The sequence below is a fragment of the Eptatretus burgeri genome, chromosome 2 (genome assembly GCF_056783735.1).
Source record: "Eptatretus burgeri isolate ZD-2024b chromosome 2, Ebu_testis_v1, whole genome shotgun sequence".
NCBI lineage: Eukaryota > Metazoa > Chordata > Myxini > Myxiniformes > Myxinidae > Eptatretus > Eptatretus burgeri.
Window position 1 is genome coordinate 105046340 of NC_140962.1, and position 15611 is coordinate 105061950.

Genomic DNA, 15611 nt, shown 5'->3' on the forward strand with positions numbered 1-15611 from the left:
TGTGCGACAGTTAGCGCTCAAGCGACCGAGCGACTGAGCACTCGAGCGGTCAGCCATTGACTTCTCTCTCTTTCTCTATCTCTCTCTGGCTTCATCATGCAGACTAATAGGACTGCACTGGATATGGAGACGCTGTATCCCAATCTCTTGCCTGCACCTCATCCATCTTATCGCCGTACTCCCGTCCTGTATCACACCAGCCCTGTGCAACACCAGCCGACACAGGCCATACTGGACCCACAACCAACTCGTGGCTTGCTCAACCCCTTGCTCACTCCCCATTGTTTTGCGAGTCCTGATATTTAGTTGTGGCACCGCAGTTGGGTTTGGCTTTGGTTATTTAACTGCTCTGTAGATACTGTTACGGGTCCGGTGTCCAGGGTTTGCCATGAGGGAAACTCCTCAAACTCCTCCCAACCTTCAGTCCTGCAGGCTGATGTGCCCCAAATAACTCCACAGCCTGACAGGTTGTGAAGCGACCACAGATATCAACCAGAGAGCCAAATCTCCCAGTGTTTCTACGTCTAACACCATTTACCTGGGAGTGACGTGGACCAACTCACTGAGGTTCACGTCCTCAGTACACATGCAGATTACTGCCAAGTCAAAGAGTGCAGCACTGGCTATTTAATGGTACAAAACAGTGGGGGTAAAACTGCCAGGCCATCGCTGGTGTGGACTGTGTGTGACCAATCGGGAAAAGACAACATGAACATGTTGGAAGAAAACATGTACGTGTTAAATTATTTTTGGGGAACACGGGGGAGTTGATGTGGTACATATATGCAGTAAAGGTTTTATTCACAAGGAATGACACAGCACATATGCAGGGTGTTTGTGAGGGTGTGACATATACAACAGGGGAAATTTGTATGGTATGTATTATTTTTGGGGAACACGGGGGAGTTGATGTGGTACATATATGCAGTAAAGGTTTTAAAGGTTTTACAGGTACAGTAAAGGTACAGCGTATAGAAAGACAGAATAGAGCTTGTTCCTTTGACACTTATGAGCCTCTTCTACAATCTTCATTAATTATCTACACACGAGACTTGGCACCAATCAGAATCACATCCATAGAAATGTAGAGGAAGAAAAGTAGATATAGTCCAGAGCAGAGCGTGGGTCCGGCTCCTTCCCACCTTATTCTGATATGTGTAAGCTTGTAGTGTGTGCAGACTCATGTAAGCTTCCCCTTGGTGGGTGGGTGGGTCTTGTGGTCTGAACAGGCAAGCATGAGCACAGGCTTGGCCAAAGGATTCGTGGTAAGGAGAGCTTGATAGATCAAATGCTCGATAGATCGAATGCTCCTGGGAGATTGAGATTGAGATGATTGAGATGCCTGGGAGATTAAACGTTCAGTAGATCAAGATGCTTGGTAGATAGAGATGCATGGTAGATCAAAAGCCAGGTTCGTCAAACGCTCGGGAGATCAACATGCTTGGGAGATTGAGATGCTCAGAAAGGCTAGCTACTTCAATGTCTCTTGTTCAAGGTCTTCGATGAATGTCCTCCCACCATGGAGGTCCAGCTGTTTTCTGCAACCGACCCCACTCGGTTTCACGTCCTCCCGCTACGGAGGTTGAGCTCATGTGCCTTCAACACCGAGAGAGGATGTGTTTTGTTTTCTTTGTTGAATGATAACATCAAATGCACACGCTGTCTGTTACAATGATGGCAAATACACACGCTGTCCAAGTCCAGGAGCATTATCGACAAGCAGAACCTTGAATGGAAGGTTTTTTTTTTTCCACCAGGAACCTCTCCACTTAAGGGGACGAAACAGTTATGGAACCATTCCATGAAAATTGTTGCCATCACCCACGCCTTCCTGTTGGCCCTCGAAAACATGGGCAGCATGGGTTTGTTCTTGCCCTTGAGAGCATGTGGGTTCAGGCAACATACAGCATCATGGGCTTTGTCATCCAGTCCCCTTTTGCATTTGCGGAAAGGAGGAAATACTCGGTCCTTTGCAGCCTTGAATCCCGATGTTGTCTCCTCATGCTTCGAGATAAAAGTTTACATTGGCATCTTTTTGCAAAACAGGCCAGTCGTGTCTTCATTGAACACATGCTCTGGCAGGTATCCCTTCTCCTCAATGAGCCATGCGAGTTGAGCAGGGAATGTTTCGGCCGCTTCCTGCTCTGAGGAGGCACGCTCACCTGAAAGTTTGACATTGCGGAGACCGAACTGCTTCTTGAAGTGGTCAAACCATCTCCTGCTCACTTGGAATGGACTGTGGCCCCTCGTACCCACATCACTCATGATAGCGCCACCCGTATCACTCATGCTCGTGCCACACAAACCAGCCAGATACGTATACATACGTATAACCTTTGCATGAACGAGAGGGCCACTTAAAAGCATGCTCTTCTGCCAGTTGTCCTCCATCCATATGTTGAGAGTCTTCTCCATTCTTTCTATATGGACATCCTGGACCTGGGTGACCACTTTAGTGCTTGGCACAATGCTCGCTGCAACACCTTCTCAGATCGCCTTCTCGTTCTTCCATATGTAGTGAACAGTGGATTCATTTACTCCATACAGTCTGCCCACAGGGACTATACTATCTCCTCTCAAAAGCTGGTCCAGCAGTTCCACTTTGTTGCTCAGGTTTATCACTTTCATCTGTCTCTTGGCAGTCGACGCATCTCCGGCACTGGTCTTGTGCTTGAGAGCCATGTTTGATCAATGAGCAGAGCGAGAGGCAAAACACAGATTAAGGCAGTGAGACGAAAATATTGATTGAGACCCAGGACACGCTGAACATAAGTAGTCATGCGGGAATTGTGGGTAGCTTCAGGAGGGGGGAGTAGTCAGCCCATTATGTGTAGGGGATATTGGCAGGTGATAACATCTTCAGCAGCTGGTAATAGATGCGGTGAAGCATTTTGGTTGTGTAATTCGTGGGTGATGACATCTTCACCAGCCGGTAATAGATTTAATTGTGTCACTCACAGTGAATAACATCTTACGCAGATAATGGTAGATGCAGTGAAGCACTTCAAATGTGTAATGTAATGATACTGTAATAATGAAAAAGTTGGAGACCTTCCAGTGAACTCATCGAAAGAGTTGATATGTTCCTGTCCATATTGCAAAACTCCCGGCGATGTACATCCATGAATAGCTGAAGGTTCGTGGATGGTGTTCTAAGTTCAAACCAAACCTTCGTGCTTCGTAACACTGATGGGAAGGTCATATTTGGGATTTGTTTATGGACAGGGTAAGTTTTCAAATGATGATATTCACTATCAATCATGTTCTGGAGGAGGGGGTGTGGGAGTGGGAGTTGTACGAGCTGTGGGTGCTGTTAAAAAAAAAATAGGTTTGGTTTCCGTGCCACAAAATAAATCGCACTCAATTTTTGCATCTATTGGTGAAAGGGGAAGCGTGTGCATGTATTATAACTACGGTCACTGCGAGCTAATTGGATTAACAGGAACTGGTACAAACGAAACTCCTCTCTTCCACAGATATTTTTTGTGTTCCTACATTTCCGTGAGTCTGAGTTACATTCAGGAACACATAATTTATGGGCAACGATTTTGAAATTGCCACTTTTTCATCCAAATGCTGAAAATTATGTTTAAAAGACTATTTGAATCACATATTTCATGCGAGTAACGGAAGGTTCAATGTGCCCTGTGAGCCGAACCAAAAAGTGTGTGCCCTGTGAGCTGACCCAAACATACCCACAGCGCATGCACAAAAGGCCTCATTTAGCATTTATACATCATTTCAAAAGTTGTGTTTTGCTGACTTGTGACTATACAAACCTAGTTGGTTAAATTATGTGCCAACCCCCCGAGCTTGATGGAGCAGCAAGGCACAGATCTGACCCTCCCCAGCAATCTCCAGGGTGCACACGTTCTTCCAGGAATCTATCTCTCTGTCTCTGTCTCTGTCTCTCTCCGGTACGGTTAACCTTACAAACATCAGGGTAACTGCACACCTCAACGATATTATTTCTCGCTTCTCCCATCTATAGAACCACCTTCCATAGGCTATTCTATCTCATTCATCCCTCCGTTCTGTCTCACTCATTCCTTCAAGGCTTCAAAAGCAAGCAGTGCACCACCACCTCTTGTCATGCCCCATCCTGTCGTATGATCTTCATTACCCCAATTAGAATCCTTCCAAAACCAGCTCTCTTACTTGCTGATTTCAGTGTTCTTTCTCTTCCTTTCCTTTCCTGGTCGTTTATCCCCTTTCTGGTTGTGTCCAATTGTTGATCCGCTACCCCACTGTCAATTTAACCTCGTTCTTCCAGGAGCCTTGCTCTTGAGGGAAAAAATGGTGCGGAATGAAAAAAAAAATTCGATACAGATAATATTAAGCTTCCTGGTGGAGCGAAACAATAGAGCATGGAAGGTTAACTTACCTCCAAACGAGTGTTGGGAGAAGACTTGGGAGAAGCAGATGAATGACCTTCAGCTCAATACCTTGTTACACATCATGAACTAATCACCGAGTTGAAGGTGTAAAACAGCTTGATCATTGTATTCAATAATATACAGTACACATGAGTTCCTGGGAGTGACTTTGGAATCGCAAAACGTGTGCCCAATGCCGTTTATCTTTTTTTGGACACCGGATTCCACAAATGGGTCCAAACTATTTGTTTGGTCCCATTTGTGGACTTGACTTGCAAGAATCATATAGATCTGCCCATTTAATGTAGTACTGTACCTTTCATAACAGCAGAGTGCTCCGAAGCAGTCTTGTCTTTTGTGGAAAGTTAATTGTGTGATTTGTCATTGCCTTCCCACTGGAGTCAGGATCTGAAGCTGCAAAGGATAAGGGTAAACAATTACAAATCCAGCAGCAGCAGTTCATTTTCTTAAGCCAAAACTGAAAACCATGAACTTTGTAAGACACAACATTTATGTGTGATTGCATGTATATACACGATAGAAAAATATTAAATGATTAACATCAAAGCTTCCCTACAAAAGACACCATTTTTTCTCTTTTTGAGGTCCCAGTTACACATCAATTTCACACCAACAGTGGTAAACAAATTCCTGCTTGTCTGTTAAGAATGCAGCATGATAAATCACTTTGGATTTTTCCATCAACGATATATATATATATGTAAATATATATATATATATATATATGTAAATATATATATATATATATATATATATATATATATATGTAAATATATATATATATATATATATATATATATATATATATATATATATATATTGTTGTGGTTGAGGAAATTCGCAAACCACCATTTAGGTCCCATAGGTGAGATATCTCTGTAAGTATATGTGTAGTTAGCCCAAACCCGTTGTTTGGAGGGACCAAATGTCATTCATTCGGGCTGCAACCCTTCAAGATAGCCGTTTTTCTGTTCTATCTTTATTTTGAGCCAACCACGTCTCAACAGCCATCACACAACAACCACCAACCGCAACGCCGCTTCACAACAACAACAACAACGCCAACAGCCACGACCTTTACCGTCACATCTCGCTCTCGCAACCATCGCATCACCGCCATTCCCGCGCCGCTTGTGGTCACCGTTCCTGGACTCGTACAGGGCGCGCACCGAGCAGCGGGTGCAAAAAGTGGACTTTCCGAGAAATCGGATCAAGAATGATTCACGCCCACTTCTGTTCCGTCCTATCAGCGAGCGTGGGGCGATTTGGCCCCGCCTCCAGGCGCGTCGGAGTATAATCGATATATGCAGATTCGAGGATCAGGAATGATTCACGCCCACTTTTCCTCTGTCCAATGGGCGAGTGTGGCTCCGCCCCCGAGCCGATCCTGATCCAAAAATCTGCATATGGTTTCTCCTGTCGCACTACAAAGCACCGAGCGCGGGGCGAATCGTGGAAGAGTTGGAGAGTTGTGGCGGCGGCGAAATCAGTCGAGAGAGTGTCTGTCGGGGTCCGGAGAGTCTGGAGAAGCCAAGGAGCTTTGTGGAGGTCTACGCTCGTGTCAGAGTCGGGGAGCTGCGGAGAGGGGAGGCCGGGAACGCGGTCGAGGTCGCAGTGGCGTCGCTCGTCGCGGGACCCAAGCCAGCCAGATATCCTCTTTCCCCCGAGCATCAACAACCCCCCCCCTGTTTCCCCCCGCGCTGAGATAGTGTGAGAAGGGGGCCCCGTTCCCACCCCATTCCAGGCAGTGCCAGCGAGGCCCACGGAGTCGGGGCGCTGCCGCCATTTTGCGGCTCATCACCAGACGGGTAGGCTCGACGCGGTCTCGGCCCCAGGCCCGTCTGCCCCCTTTTCGTTGAGGGTGGCCCCTTTTTCTTTTTGCTTTGGAGTATATGTGTTGTCGGCGCCGTCTGTGAAGTAAAACTGTGTAAGTGTTGCCGTGTGCTCGCGTAGTCGGTAGTAGATCTGCATTGTGTTTCTTTTGTTGCAATTGCTTTTGGTGCGTAATTGTTGTTTCTTCTTTTGTTACATTTGCTTTTGGTGCATAATTGTGGTAATTGTATATGTGTGCTTTCCGTTTGCCACGGAATAAATGTGCTTTATGTTGAACTGTTTCTCCCGTTTCGCTTCGTCTTTTCTCTAATTGAATCTCCATCTTACTTCACGTAAAGGGTTGGTCGTGGGCTAAATACGCCCGATAATTAATCGGAACCGTCGAGGTTGACAATAACACCGCTCGGTTATCCCGATAGTACGGAACGGGTCGCTTAAAGTGGCCCGTGTCCGAAGTCGACCTGCGGCGAGGTGTGATCGCCCGGTCTACCCTCCGTGTGGGTACTTTGGTAGGTCGAATTTGGCGAACAACCCTATCCCACGCGGGGGGCCGATTGGCACGATCGTGGTGAGGCTGAAAGGCCCACCCGTGACTAGTTCCCGGCGTTAGTCCGAGAGGGTCACGACGGGATTGTCCGTCCAGTGGGCGAGGTGCCGCGATCCGAGTTACGTGGCCGCCCGCACGCCGGCGGGCGCGAATCCGCAACACTGGTGTCAGGAGTGGGATACAAACCCATCCCCCTCCTCGCGGCACTGGTATCGGAGAGCGGGAAAACGGGCTCTCCTGTCTCCAGCTAAATTCACGGGAATCGGTCCAGGGGTGAGACGAGCGACCCCCGATTCCCTCCAAATTACGAGCGATTTAAATTAACCCTTTACGAGAAATAAGATGCGTCTCAAGGCGAGCGGGAGCCGGGGGTATTAGAAATGGATTTAGAATGTGTAGAATCCATGGTCCACGATGAAAACCCCGTGCAGGAAATGTTGGTTGTGCAGGAACACGAACTCCCCCAACTGAACCCAGAGCCCGAAATAGGTGCGGCGGCGGCCGCGGGGTATGACACCTCCCCTCCCCCTCTCCACCAAAACCCTTCACCGATTCCTGCCGAAACGGCTCACCCAAACGCACCCGACATGACCCAGCTATTCACCATGCTGGCAAAGATGAATGCGAACATGAACAAGCAAATGCACGAAATGAAAACGAAAATGGATACAAACACAAATGAAATGAAAAACGAAATAAAAGGCATGAACAAGCAAATGAACGGAATGAAAACTAATATGGAAACAAATGCGCAAGGAATGAAGGAAGAAATGAAAGAGCTGCGGGGTGAGACACAGAACATGGGCCGAAGCCTGCAGGCGGGCATGAAGGCAGTGACCAGGGAGCTTAAAATGGCGACTCCACGTGTGGGAGCGAACGAGCTGGGAGGGAGCGCAACGGCTGTCAGGCCTGCGGTGGAGGCGGGTGACAAAGTAATTCGGGAGACGTGTTGGGCGAGGGTCGTGACGGAAAAAGTGACGGTGACCGAGAGGGAAAAACTAATTGGGGTGACGGAGACGTGCACGAGGGAGAAAACAAGGGAAGAGACGGAAATAATAGTTGAGACAAGGGAGGTAAAGGGTGAAGAGGTGACTGAGTTGGCAGAGACACGGGAGATGGGAACGATAGAGGGAAGACTAGACGATGAAGACGGGGATAGAGACGCACACACACACACGGAGGTAGTGGAGGACAATGGGGGTGAGCTGGTGGACTGGGTGGAGACCCAGTGCGTTCAGCGGGATGGCCTCCTCCAGGAACGAGGGGAGGGAGTATGCCCCCTTGAGGCGAGTCACGACCAGGTGGGTTCGGTCGTGCTTTGCGAGGTCGAGGGGAGGAGTGCTGTGGACAGGTGCACGGAGAGTTTGGGGGGTATAGAGGCCCCGGAGACCCTTGTGGGGACACGAATCCCCAGTGTGGTTGTCCCGGTGTGTGTGGTGTCGAGGTGTGTGTTCATGAGTGTGGCGAAATGCGTGCTGCAATGCACGCATAGCGCGGGTGCAAGGGCGTGTGTGAGAGCGACCGGGTGGGTGACAAAGACCCCGTGTGCGGAAGCGACCCCGTGTGTGAGTGGTGTGGTGGTAAGTGTGCAGAAGATCGTGCTTCCCAGCACGCCGTCTGTGGATAAGGCACCGCGAGCGAGTGCCCCCGCGTGTGTGAGTAGTATGGTTTGTGTGAGGGAAATGGCACGAGTGAGTGAAAGGCCGCGAGTGAGTGGAGCCACGTGTGCAAGGGTAATGGCATGTGTGAGTGAGCAGCCGAGTGTGAGAGAGACAGCGTGTGCAAGGTCGCTGTGTGTGAGGGAGATGTCGGTGGGCATGTGTGAACATGCAGCCGCGTCTCCCGGGGTGAATGTAATGGAATGGTGTATGAGCGTCGTAACACGCAGGTGTGCGTGGGTTGAATGGCGACGACGACGGCGACAGAGGGACAAAAGCCGAGAAGCGGCTGCAGCTGTTTCGGGAACCGTGCCAGGTTCACCCAGCAGCGAGCGCGCGGTCCGTGCTGTGCAACGCACGAGGCCCCCACGTGCTCGTTTGCGGGAGTGAAGCCCGGTCCGGAAACGCACGCGGTGGATTTGCCGATCCGGCGGACGGACAAAGTTTAGGCAGGATTACGGATTTGGACCGGACGGGTTCTCCACGCGATCGTGTGTGTTAAGCTCCAACGGGAAAAGCACATGTGTTCGCGTGGGGAACCCCTCGAGATGTGGGGCTTGTGTTTTTTTTTATGCGCACGGTGACGTCATGGCTGCACGTGGGGTTGGAATCCGGCAGGAGGGGTATCCCTGCCGGATGGTACCGTCCAAGGAGGGACGAGGTACACGTGCAGCTGCATGACGTCACGGGCAGGTGCAAAATGCGCGAGCTGTGAGTTGCCGCGCTGGTGCTGCGCATGTGGAAAAAAAAAAAAAAGAAAAAGCAAGCCTCACTTTCGGGTGCACAGGATTCCCGGGCAAGGGGTGGAAGACCCCCTTACCCAGGGCACAGGATGGAAACTAGTTAGAGGGAAGGGTTAGCTTAGCTAGACCGGCTCCATGGGGCAGGGGTAAGTCCTCATGGGGCCCGTGGAATGGATTAGTTAGAGGGATTTAGATGAGCTTTAGGTGGGGAAATAAAAGTTATTTTAGAGATTTGGAGACAGTGACAGCCTTTGGATGTGTAGAGTTGACGTAGTTTAGCTACGTAGTGTTAAAAGGAACGTGCTACTAGTTTAAGGGACGACGGGGGAGCACGAGTTAGTCAGGGGATTTAGTGAGCAGGATGGCAGAGTTCAGCGGTGTGTGTGTTGAAGAGTTGGTGAGTTGTGTTGTGACATGATGAGTGAGTGAGGCCAGCGGGTCTGTGTGTGTGGAGCGAATGGGGAATGCATGGTGCGATGAGTGATTGGGGGGAGGAGTGACTCCCGCCCAAGGGACCCCGGGGTCAGTGTAGAGTGAGTTAGGGGGTTAGTTAAATTGAAAAATGGAGGTCGTTTTGTTGTTGGTGGGGAAGTAGGCTCGAAACCCGTTTGGAGGGGTGCAGGAGCCCTGTTGACGGGCTGGGAGTGTGGCTGCGAAAGGTGAGTATCGCTGAGTGGGTACCCCGGGCACCAGGCTAGTCGGCCGTGGAAGGCCAAGGGCCCATGGGGGGCCGGGATAGCGTAGTGGGCACGGGTGCGTCTGCTTGGTGCGGGGGCCCGGGGCGCCATGAGCCGCGTGGGCAGTGTTGTGGGCACGGGTGACCCTCGGAAAGGGGCCCGGGAAGCCAGCCTGCCACGTGTGCGTTTCAGGGGAGGTGCCATGGGGGGCACTCCCTGGTCTTTAGGGAGCTGGTAGGCTCGGAAGCAGTGTAGTGCCCGGGGGTGCCATAGCGGGAGATTCGGCAGAGGGTCGTGCCTGCCAAAGGGAGCCACGCGTCCCAGCCATGAGACCGTGTGAGGGCACGGAGAGAAAATTGGGGGGCGAGGCCCGAAATTGTGAGGACACCAACACAGGCGACGGGAATCTGGGTTGTTAGAACGAATAGCTTAAGCGTGAGGCACTTGTTGAAAGCCCCGGGGTAGTTTAACAGTTAAATGGTTAGGGTAGATAGAAAGTGTACCCCTCCGCACCATCCATCCCCTCGCTCTCGTTGTGGGCCGCTGGACCCACTTTGGGTTAGATCGCTGAAGTCTGGGGAGGCCATTCTGAGGCTTCGTTGGGCCTCGACACAGGACGCTAGCTCTCCCTTGTTCCCCTCCGGGAAGGGAACGTAGGGGTTGAGAGTAGGCTAGGTGACAGGATAGGTTAGCCGAACAAGGACAGTACAGGGGGTTAGGGGACGATTTATAGTGGGGAAGTAAAAATAAAAAAATAAGTTGGGGCTAAATTGGGGTTTGACAAATTAAGGGAGTGGGTATAGACAGTGACAGGCAAAGGCGATAGGTGGGAGGGAGACCGTAGGGTAGGTCCGAGCCCGCCTTCTGAGTGCCCAGCACCACCGCACTCCCTCCACCAACCTCCACTAAACGGCAAAGGCTGGCCAGCTTCATCGGCAGCTGTTGTTTTGCTGCAAGGCCTGTGCCGGCTGGATCGGCTGCAGCTGCTGTGCTGCAAGGTCTGTACCGGCCGGATCGTCTGCAGCTGTTTTCTGCAAGGCCTGTGCCGGCCAGTTCATCTGCCGGCTGTGTTTGCCTGCAGCGGCCTTGTTCTGCAGGCTGCGTTTGCCTGATCACCTTTGCCATGCCATGCCCACTGCCCCTGTTCACCAGCCCTGTTCAATTTTTGCTTCCCCCCCCCCCCTGTTCATTGCCATGTGCGCCAGGATCAGAAAGCAACAGTTTGCAAGCTGTGAGAACTGCCCTGTTGGCAGCTACAACACGGGCCTGCAGTGGCGGCCCGTGCACCGTGTTTGCGTCCATCCATTCATCCATCCATTCGTCCATCCATTCGTTGTGTTCATTGCGTGTGCCACTTGAGCTGGCACGGAGACTGCATTTGTGCAGCCCATGCACCGTTGTGGTTCACTGTGTTCAGTTCAAAAGGGAAGGCCTTGGACTGCGTGTGAGCAGCCGGCCACGTTCCCTGTCACCTGCATTGTTTGAGCCAGAGACTGCATGCGAGCAGCCTGGCTCCCTGCTAACTGCTTTCTTTTTGCAGAGTTCATTGATCCTGGGCCATGGTTTAGTGTAAAATTTGTAAGTTAAGGTTAAGATGTACTGTACATATGAGTGCGCCCCCGGCATGTCTGTCTTAGCGCCGGCTATTTTATTTAAGTCGTCCGTGTGAGTGGGTTTGTTTAGGTAGTTACTCAGCCCTCAGGTTATTTATTTTGGGGACACGAATACCATGAATGTTGCACTCAGGGATCCGTAGGTAAAATGTATTAGGGGAGAACTACACATGATGGCACACGAAAATTTGACGACTCAGGACGAGTCTGTAAAAAGGGGAGGGGGTAGTGTTGTGGTTGAGGAAATTCGCAAACCACCATTCAGGTCCCATAGGTGAGATATCTCTGTAAGTATATGTGTAGTTAGCCCAAACCCGTTGTTTGGAGGGAATTAATGTCATTCATTCGGGCTGCAACCCTTCAAGATAGCCGTTTTTCTGTTCTATCTTTATTTTGAGCCAACCACGTCTCAACAGCCATCACACAACAACCACCAACCGCAACGCCGCTTCACAACAACAACAACAACAACGCCAACAGCCACGACCTTTACCGTCACATCTCGCTCTCGCAACCATCGCATCACCGCCATTCCCGCGCCGCTTGTGGGCACCGATCCTGGACTCGTACAGGGCGCGCACCGAGCAGCGGGTGCAAACAGCGGACTTTCCGAGAAATCGGATCAAGAATGATTCACGCCCACTTCTGTTCCGTCTTATCAGCGAGCGTGGGGCGATTTGGCCCCGCCTCCAGGCGCGTCGGAGTATAATCGATATATGCAGATTCGAGGATCAGGAATGATTCACGCCCACTTTTCCTCTGTCCAATGGGCGAGCGTGGCTCCGCCCCCGAGCCGATCCTGATCCAAAAATCTGCATATGGTTTCTCCTGTCGCACTATAAAGCGCCGAGCGCGGGGCGAATCGAGGAAGATTCGTCGGGGTCCGGAGAGTCTGGAGAAGCCAAGGAGCTTTGTGGAGGTCTGCGCTCGTGTCAGAGTCGGGGAACTGCGGAGAGGGGAGGCCGGGAACGCGGTCGAGGTCGCAGTGGCGTCGCTCGTCGCGGGACCCAAGCCAGCCAGATATCCTCTTTCCCCCGAGCATCAACAACCCCCCCCTGTTTCCCCCCGCGCTGAGATAGTGTGAGAAGGGGGCCCCGTTCCCACCCCATTCCAGGCAGTGCCAGCGAGGGCCGCGGAGTCGGGGCGCCGCCGCCATTTTGCGGCTCATCACCAGACGGGTAGGCTCGACGCCGTCTCGGCCCCAGGCCCGTCTGCCCCCTTGTCGTTGAGGGTGGCCCCTTTTTCTTTTGCTTTGGAGTATATGTGTTGTCGGCGCCGTCTGTGAAGTAAAACTGTGTAAGTGTTGCCGTGTGCTCGCGTAGTCGGTAGTAGATCTGCATTGTGTTTCTTTTGTTGCAATTGCTTTTGGTGCGTAATTGTTGTTTCTTCTTTTGTTACATTTGCTTTTGGTGCATAATTGTGGTAATTGTATATGTGTGCTTTCCGTTTTCCGCGGAATAAATGTGCTTTATGTTGAACTGTTTCTCCCGTTTCGCTTCGTCTTTTCTCTAATTGAATCTCCATCTTACTTCACGTAAAGGGTTGGTCGTGGGCTAAATACGCCCGATAATTAATCGAACCGTCGAGGTTGACGATAACACCGCTCGGTTATCCCGATAGTACGGAACGGGTCGCTTAAAGTGGCCCGTGTCCGAAGTCGACCTGCGGCGAGGTGCGATCGCCCGGTCTACCCTCCGTGTGGGTACTTAGGTAGGTCGAATTTGGCGAACAACCCTATCCCACGCGGGGGGGGGGGGCGATTAGCACGATCGTGGTGAGGCCGAAAGGCCCACCGGTGACTAGTTCCCGGCGTTAGTCCGAGAGGGTCACGACGGGATTGTCCGTCCGGTGGGCGACGTGCCGCGATTCGAGTTACGTGGCCGCCCGCACGCCGGCGGGCGCGAATCCGCAACAATATATATATATATATATATACACACACACACACACACACACACACACACACACACACACACACACACACACACACACACACACATACATATATATTAGCAAATACCATCCCGTCGCTTCGCTAACGGGAATACTAGGAGTAGGGAGAGAGAGGAGGGAGAGTGAGGAGGTGGAAGGGAAAGAGAAAGGGAGGAGGGGGTAATGAGGAGGGAGAGAGAGGAGGGTGGGGGAAGGGAAGGCAGCAAGAGGTGAGAGGAAGGGAAGGCAGATGTGCGGTGGAGCATTAATTACGATTCAAACTGTCTCATAAATATGCCTCTGCATAGAATAACAGTAAAGATGGAAACAAAATAAAGTCGGAAATCCATAAATACCGCCTGGAGACAAACAATGCCGGGATGTGTCCGGAGACGAACACCACCCGGATGCATCCAGAGACAAACACCGCCAGGACGCATCTGGAGACAAACACAACCAGGACGCGTCCAGAGATGAGCTGTCCAGAGACAATCACTGCCCAGACTCGTCTGGAGATGAGCACTGCCCAGATAGGTCAAGAGACAAGCACCGCCCGGAAACACTGGACCGGACGCAATGGCAGGATATGTCCGGAGATAAACACCATACAACACATCCAGAGACAAACACCGTCTGGACATGTCTGGAGAGAAGAGAGATGTGTGTGGGGGGTTGCTGCTCTGTATTAGGCAGGGGCTGAGTGAGAATGGGACAGAGAGAAAGGGGCGGAGGGGAGAGGGAGAGAGATGGAGAAAGATGCAGAGAAAATGTTATGAATTATCACACACACACACACACACACACACACACACACACACACACACACACACACACACACACACACACACACACACACACACACACACACACACACACACACACACACACACAGTATTAGTGCTTGGCCGATATTGGCAATTCTTGAGTAATCAGCAGATTGGAGTCGCTGTGATTACTGACTGCAGTCCCTACTGTATACAACCCAAAAACTTTGAGTAGCTTTCACCTTTGTTTTGGGGAAAATAAACAAACAAATTATAAAAACAACGTTAAATTGTTGATATTTCAGGGAGATGTGCACAAACATTAATCTTTAGAAACAGCAGCCAATCGTCATGAGACCGGTGGAAAAAATTGGCTCTGTAATTGAGAAAACACGTTAATATGGCAAACATCTTGAAAATCGGGTGTTATCAAATATATTTTGCTTTGAAACTCACAAGGAGAAACCATATTACCTTTGTAAATCATGTATCTCAACCTTATAGCAACTGCTGACTGTACATCCTGATCGGGACAAGAACTGTACGACTATTGACTATAGGGCACTCACCAAGTGGCTTAAGCACTCAAGCAAGCACTTCAATTAAATGGTTTATAAGGAACGGCTGGCCAGGCTGTGGCTGCAAACCATATCGGAACCCTTTAACTTTAAAGCCAGTCTTCATCGTGCATGCAGCAGTTAAATAAATGAAATTAATTCATACAAATAATGAATTTATCCACAAAAGAGTTCCTGTTTAACACAGAACATCCATGGAGACATCACAGAGTTTAATCTCCAGTGAAATAAACATTGCAGACAATCTGCCACATTGCCTACCGTCTGTGCACACGTCACATGGTACATCAGTTCACGATCTGCACAAACATTATTACTTTATTGAAAAACAACCATTTTTCACCAGATTTGCTTTGCTTCCTGGTAGAGCACCTCACAAAACCTCTGGAAATATAGACACAGATCTGGCCGACGCTATGGTTAAGCAGTCCCTCTGGGGAACAGGGTGCGATGTCAAGCAGTGAATGCATTCAATCATATAGTTCAATGAAGCTGGTTAATTTTGACACCTTCCTAAATCTTTTGTTCACGCAAAATAATTCTCCAAACAGTATAAAAAGATAAGTTTAATGCTTTAGAAATTTCACTTTTTCTTGTGTATGTATGAAGAAGGAGGAATGGCCTTGCTTGCATAAAGTAAACAGGTATATAGGCTTAGTTGTAAGACTTGTTATTTCTTTAAATTATCAGATATCACTCTGGATTTCTACGCTTATTTAGCCCAGAAGATATCTGTTTCACAAAGCCAATATCATATTTCGATGATATACTTTAATAAGTCCATGAGAGTGGATCATGGAAAATTGCATCATATAATGTATGAAATCGCTATAAGCTCCTAATTTGAAAACTATAGTCCTTACAAAAAT

General features: G+C 49.9%; 1 long non-coding RNA gene across 7 annotated transcripts in view; it reads right to left on the reverse strand.

Moving 5' to 3' along the window:
• The window catches only part of LOC147032728 (uncharacterized), a 161710-nt gene that overhangs the window by 58788 nt on the left and 87311 nt on the right, over window positions 1–15611 (reverse strand). For all 7 annotated transcript variants that reach the window (XR_015055330.1, XR_015055329.1, XR_015055333.1 and 4 more), the window contains one exon: window positions 4693–4790. This is a non-coding gene — a long non-coding RNA (uncharacterized LOC147032728). The remainder of the gene's footprint in view (window positions 1–4692; window positions 4791–15611) is intronic.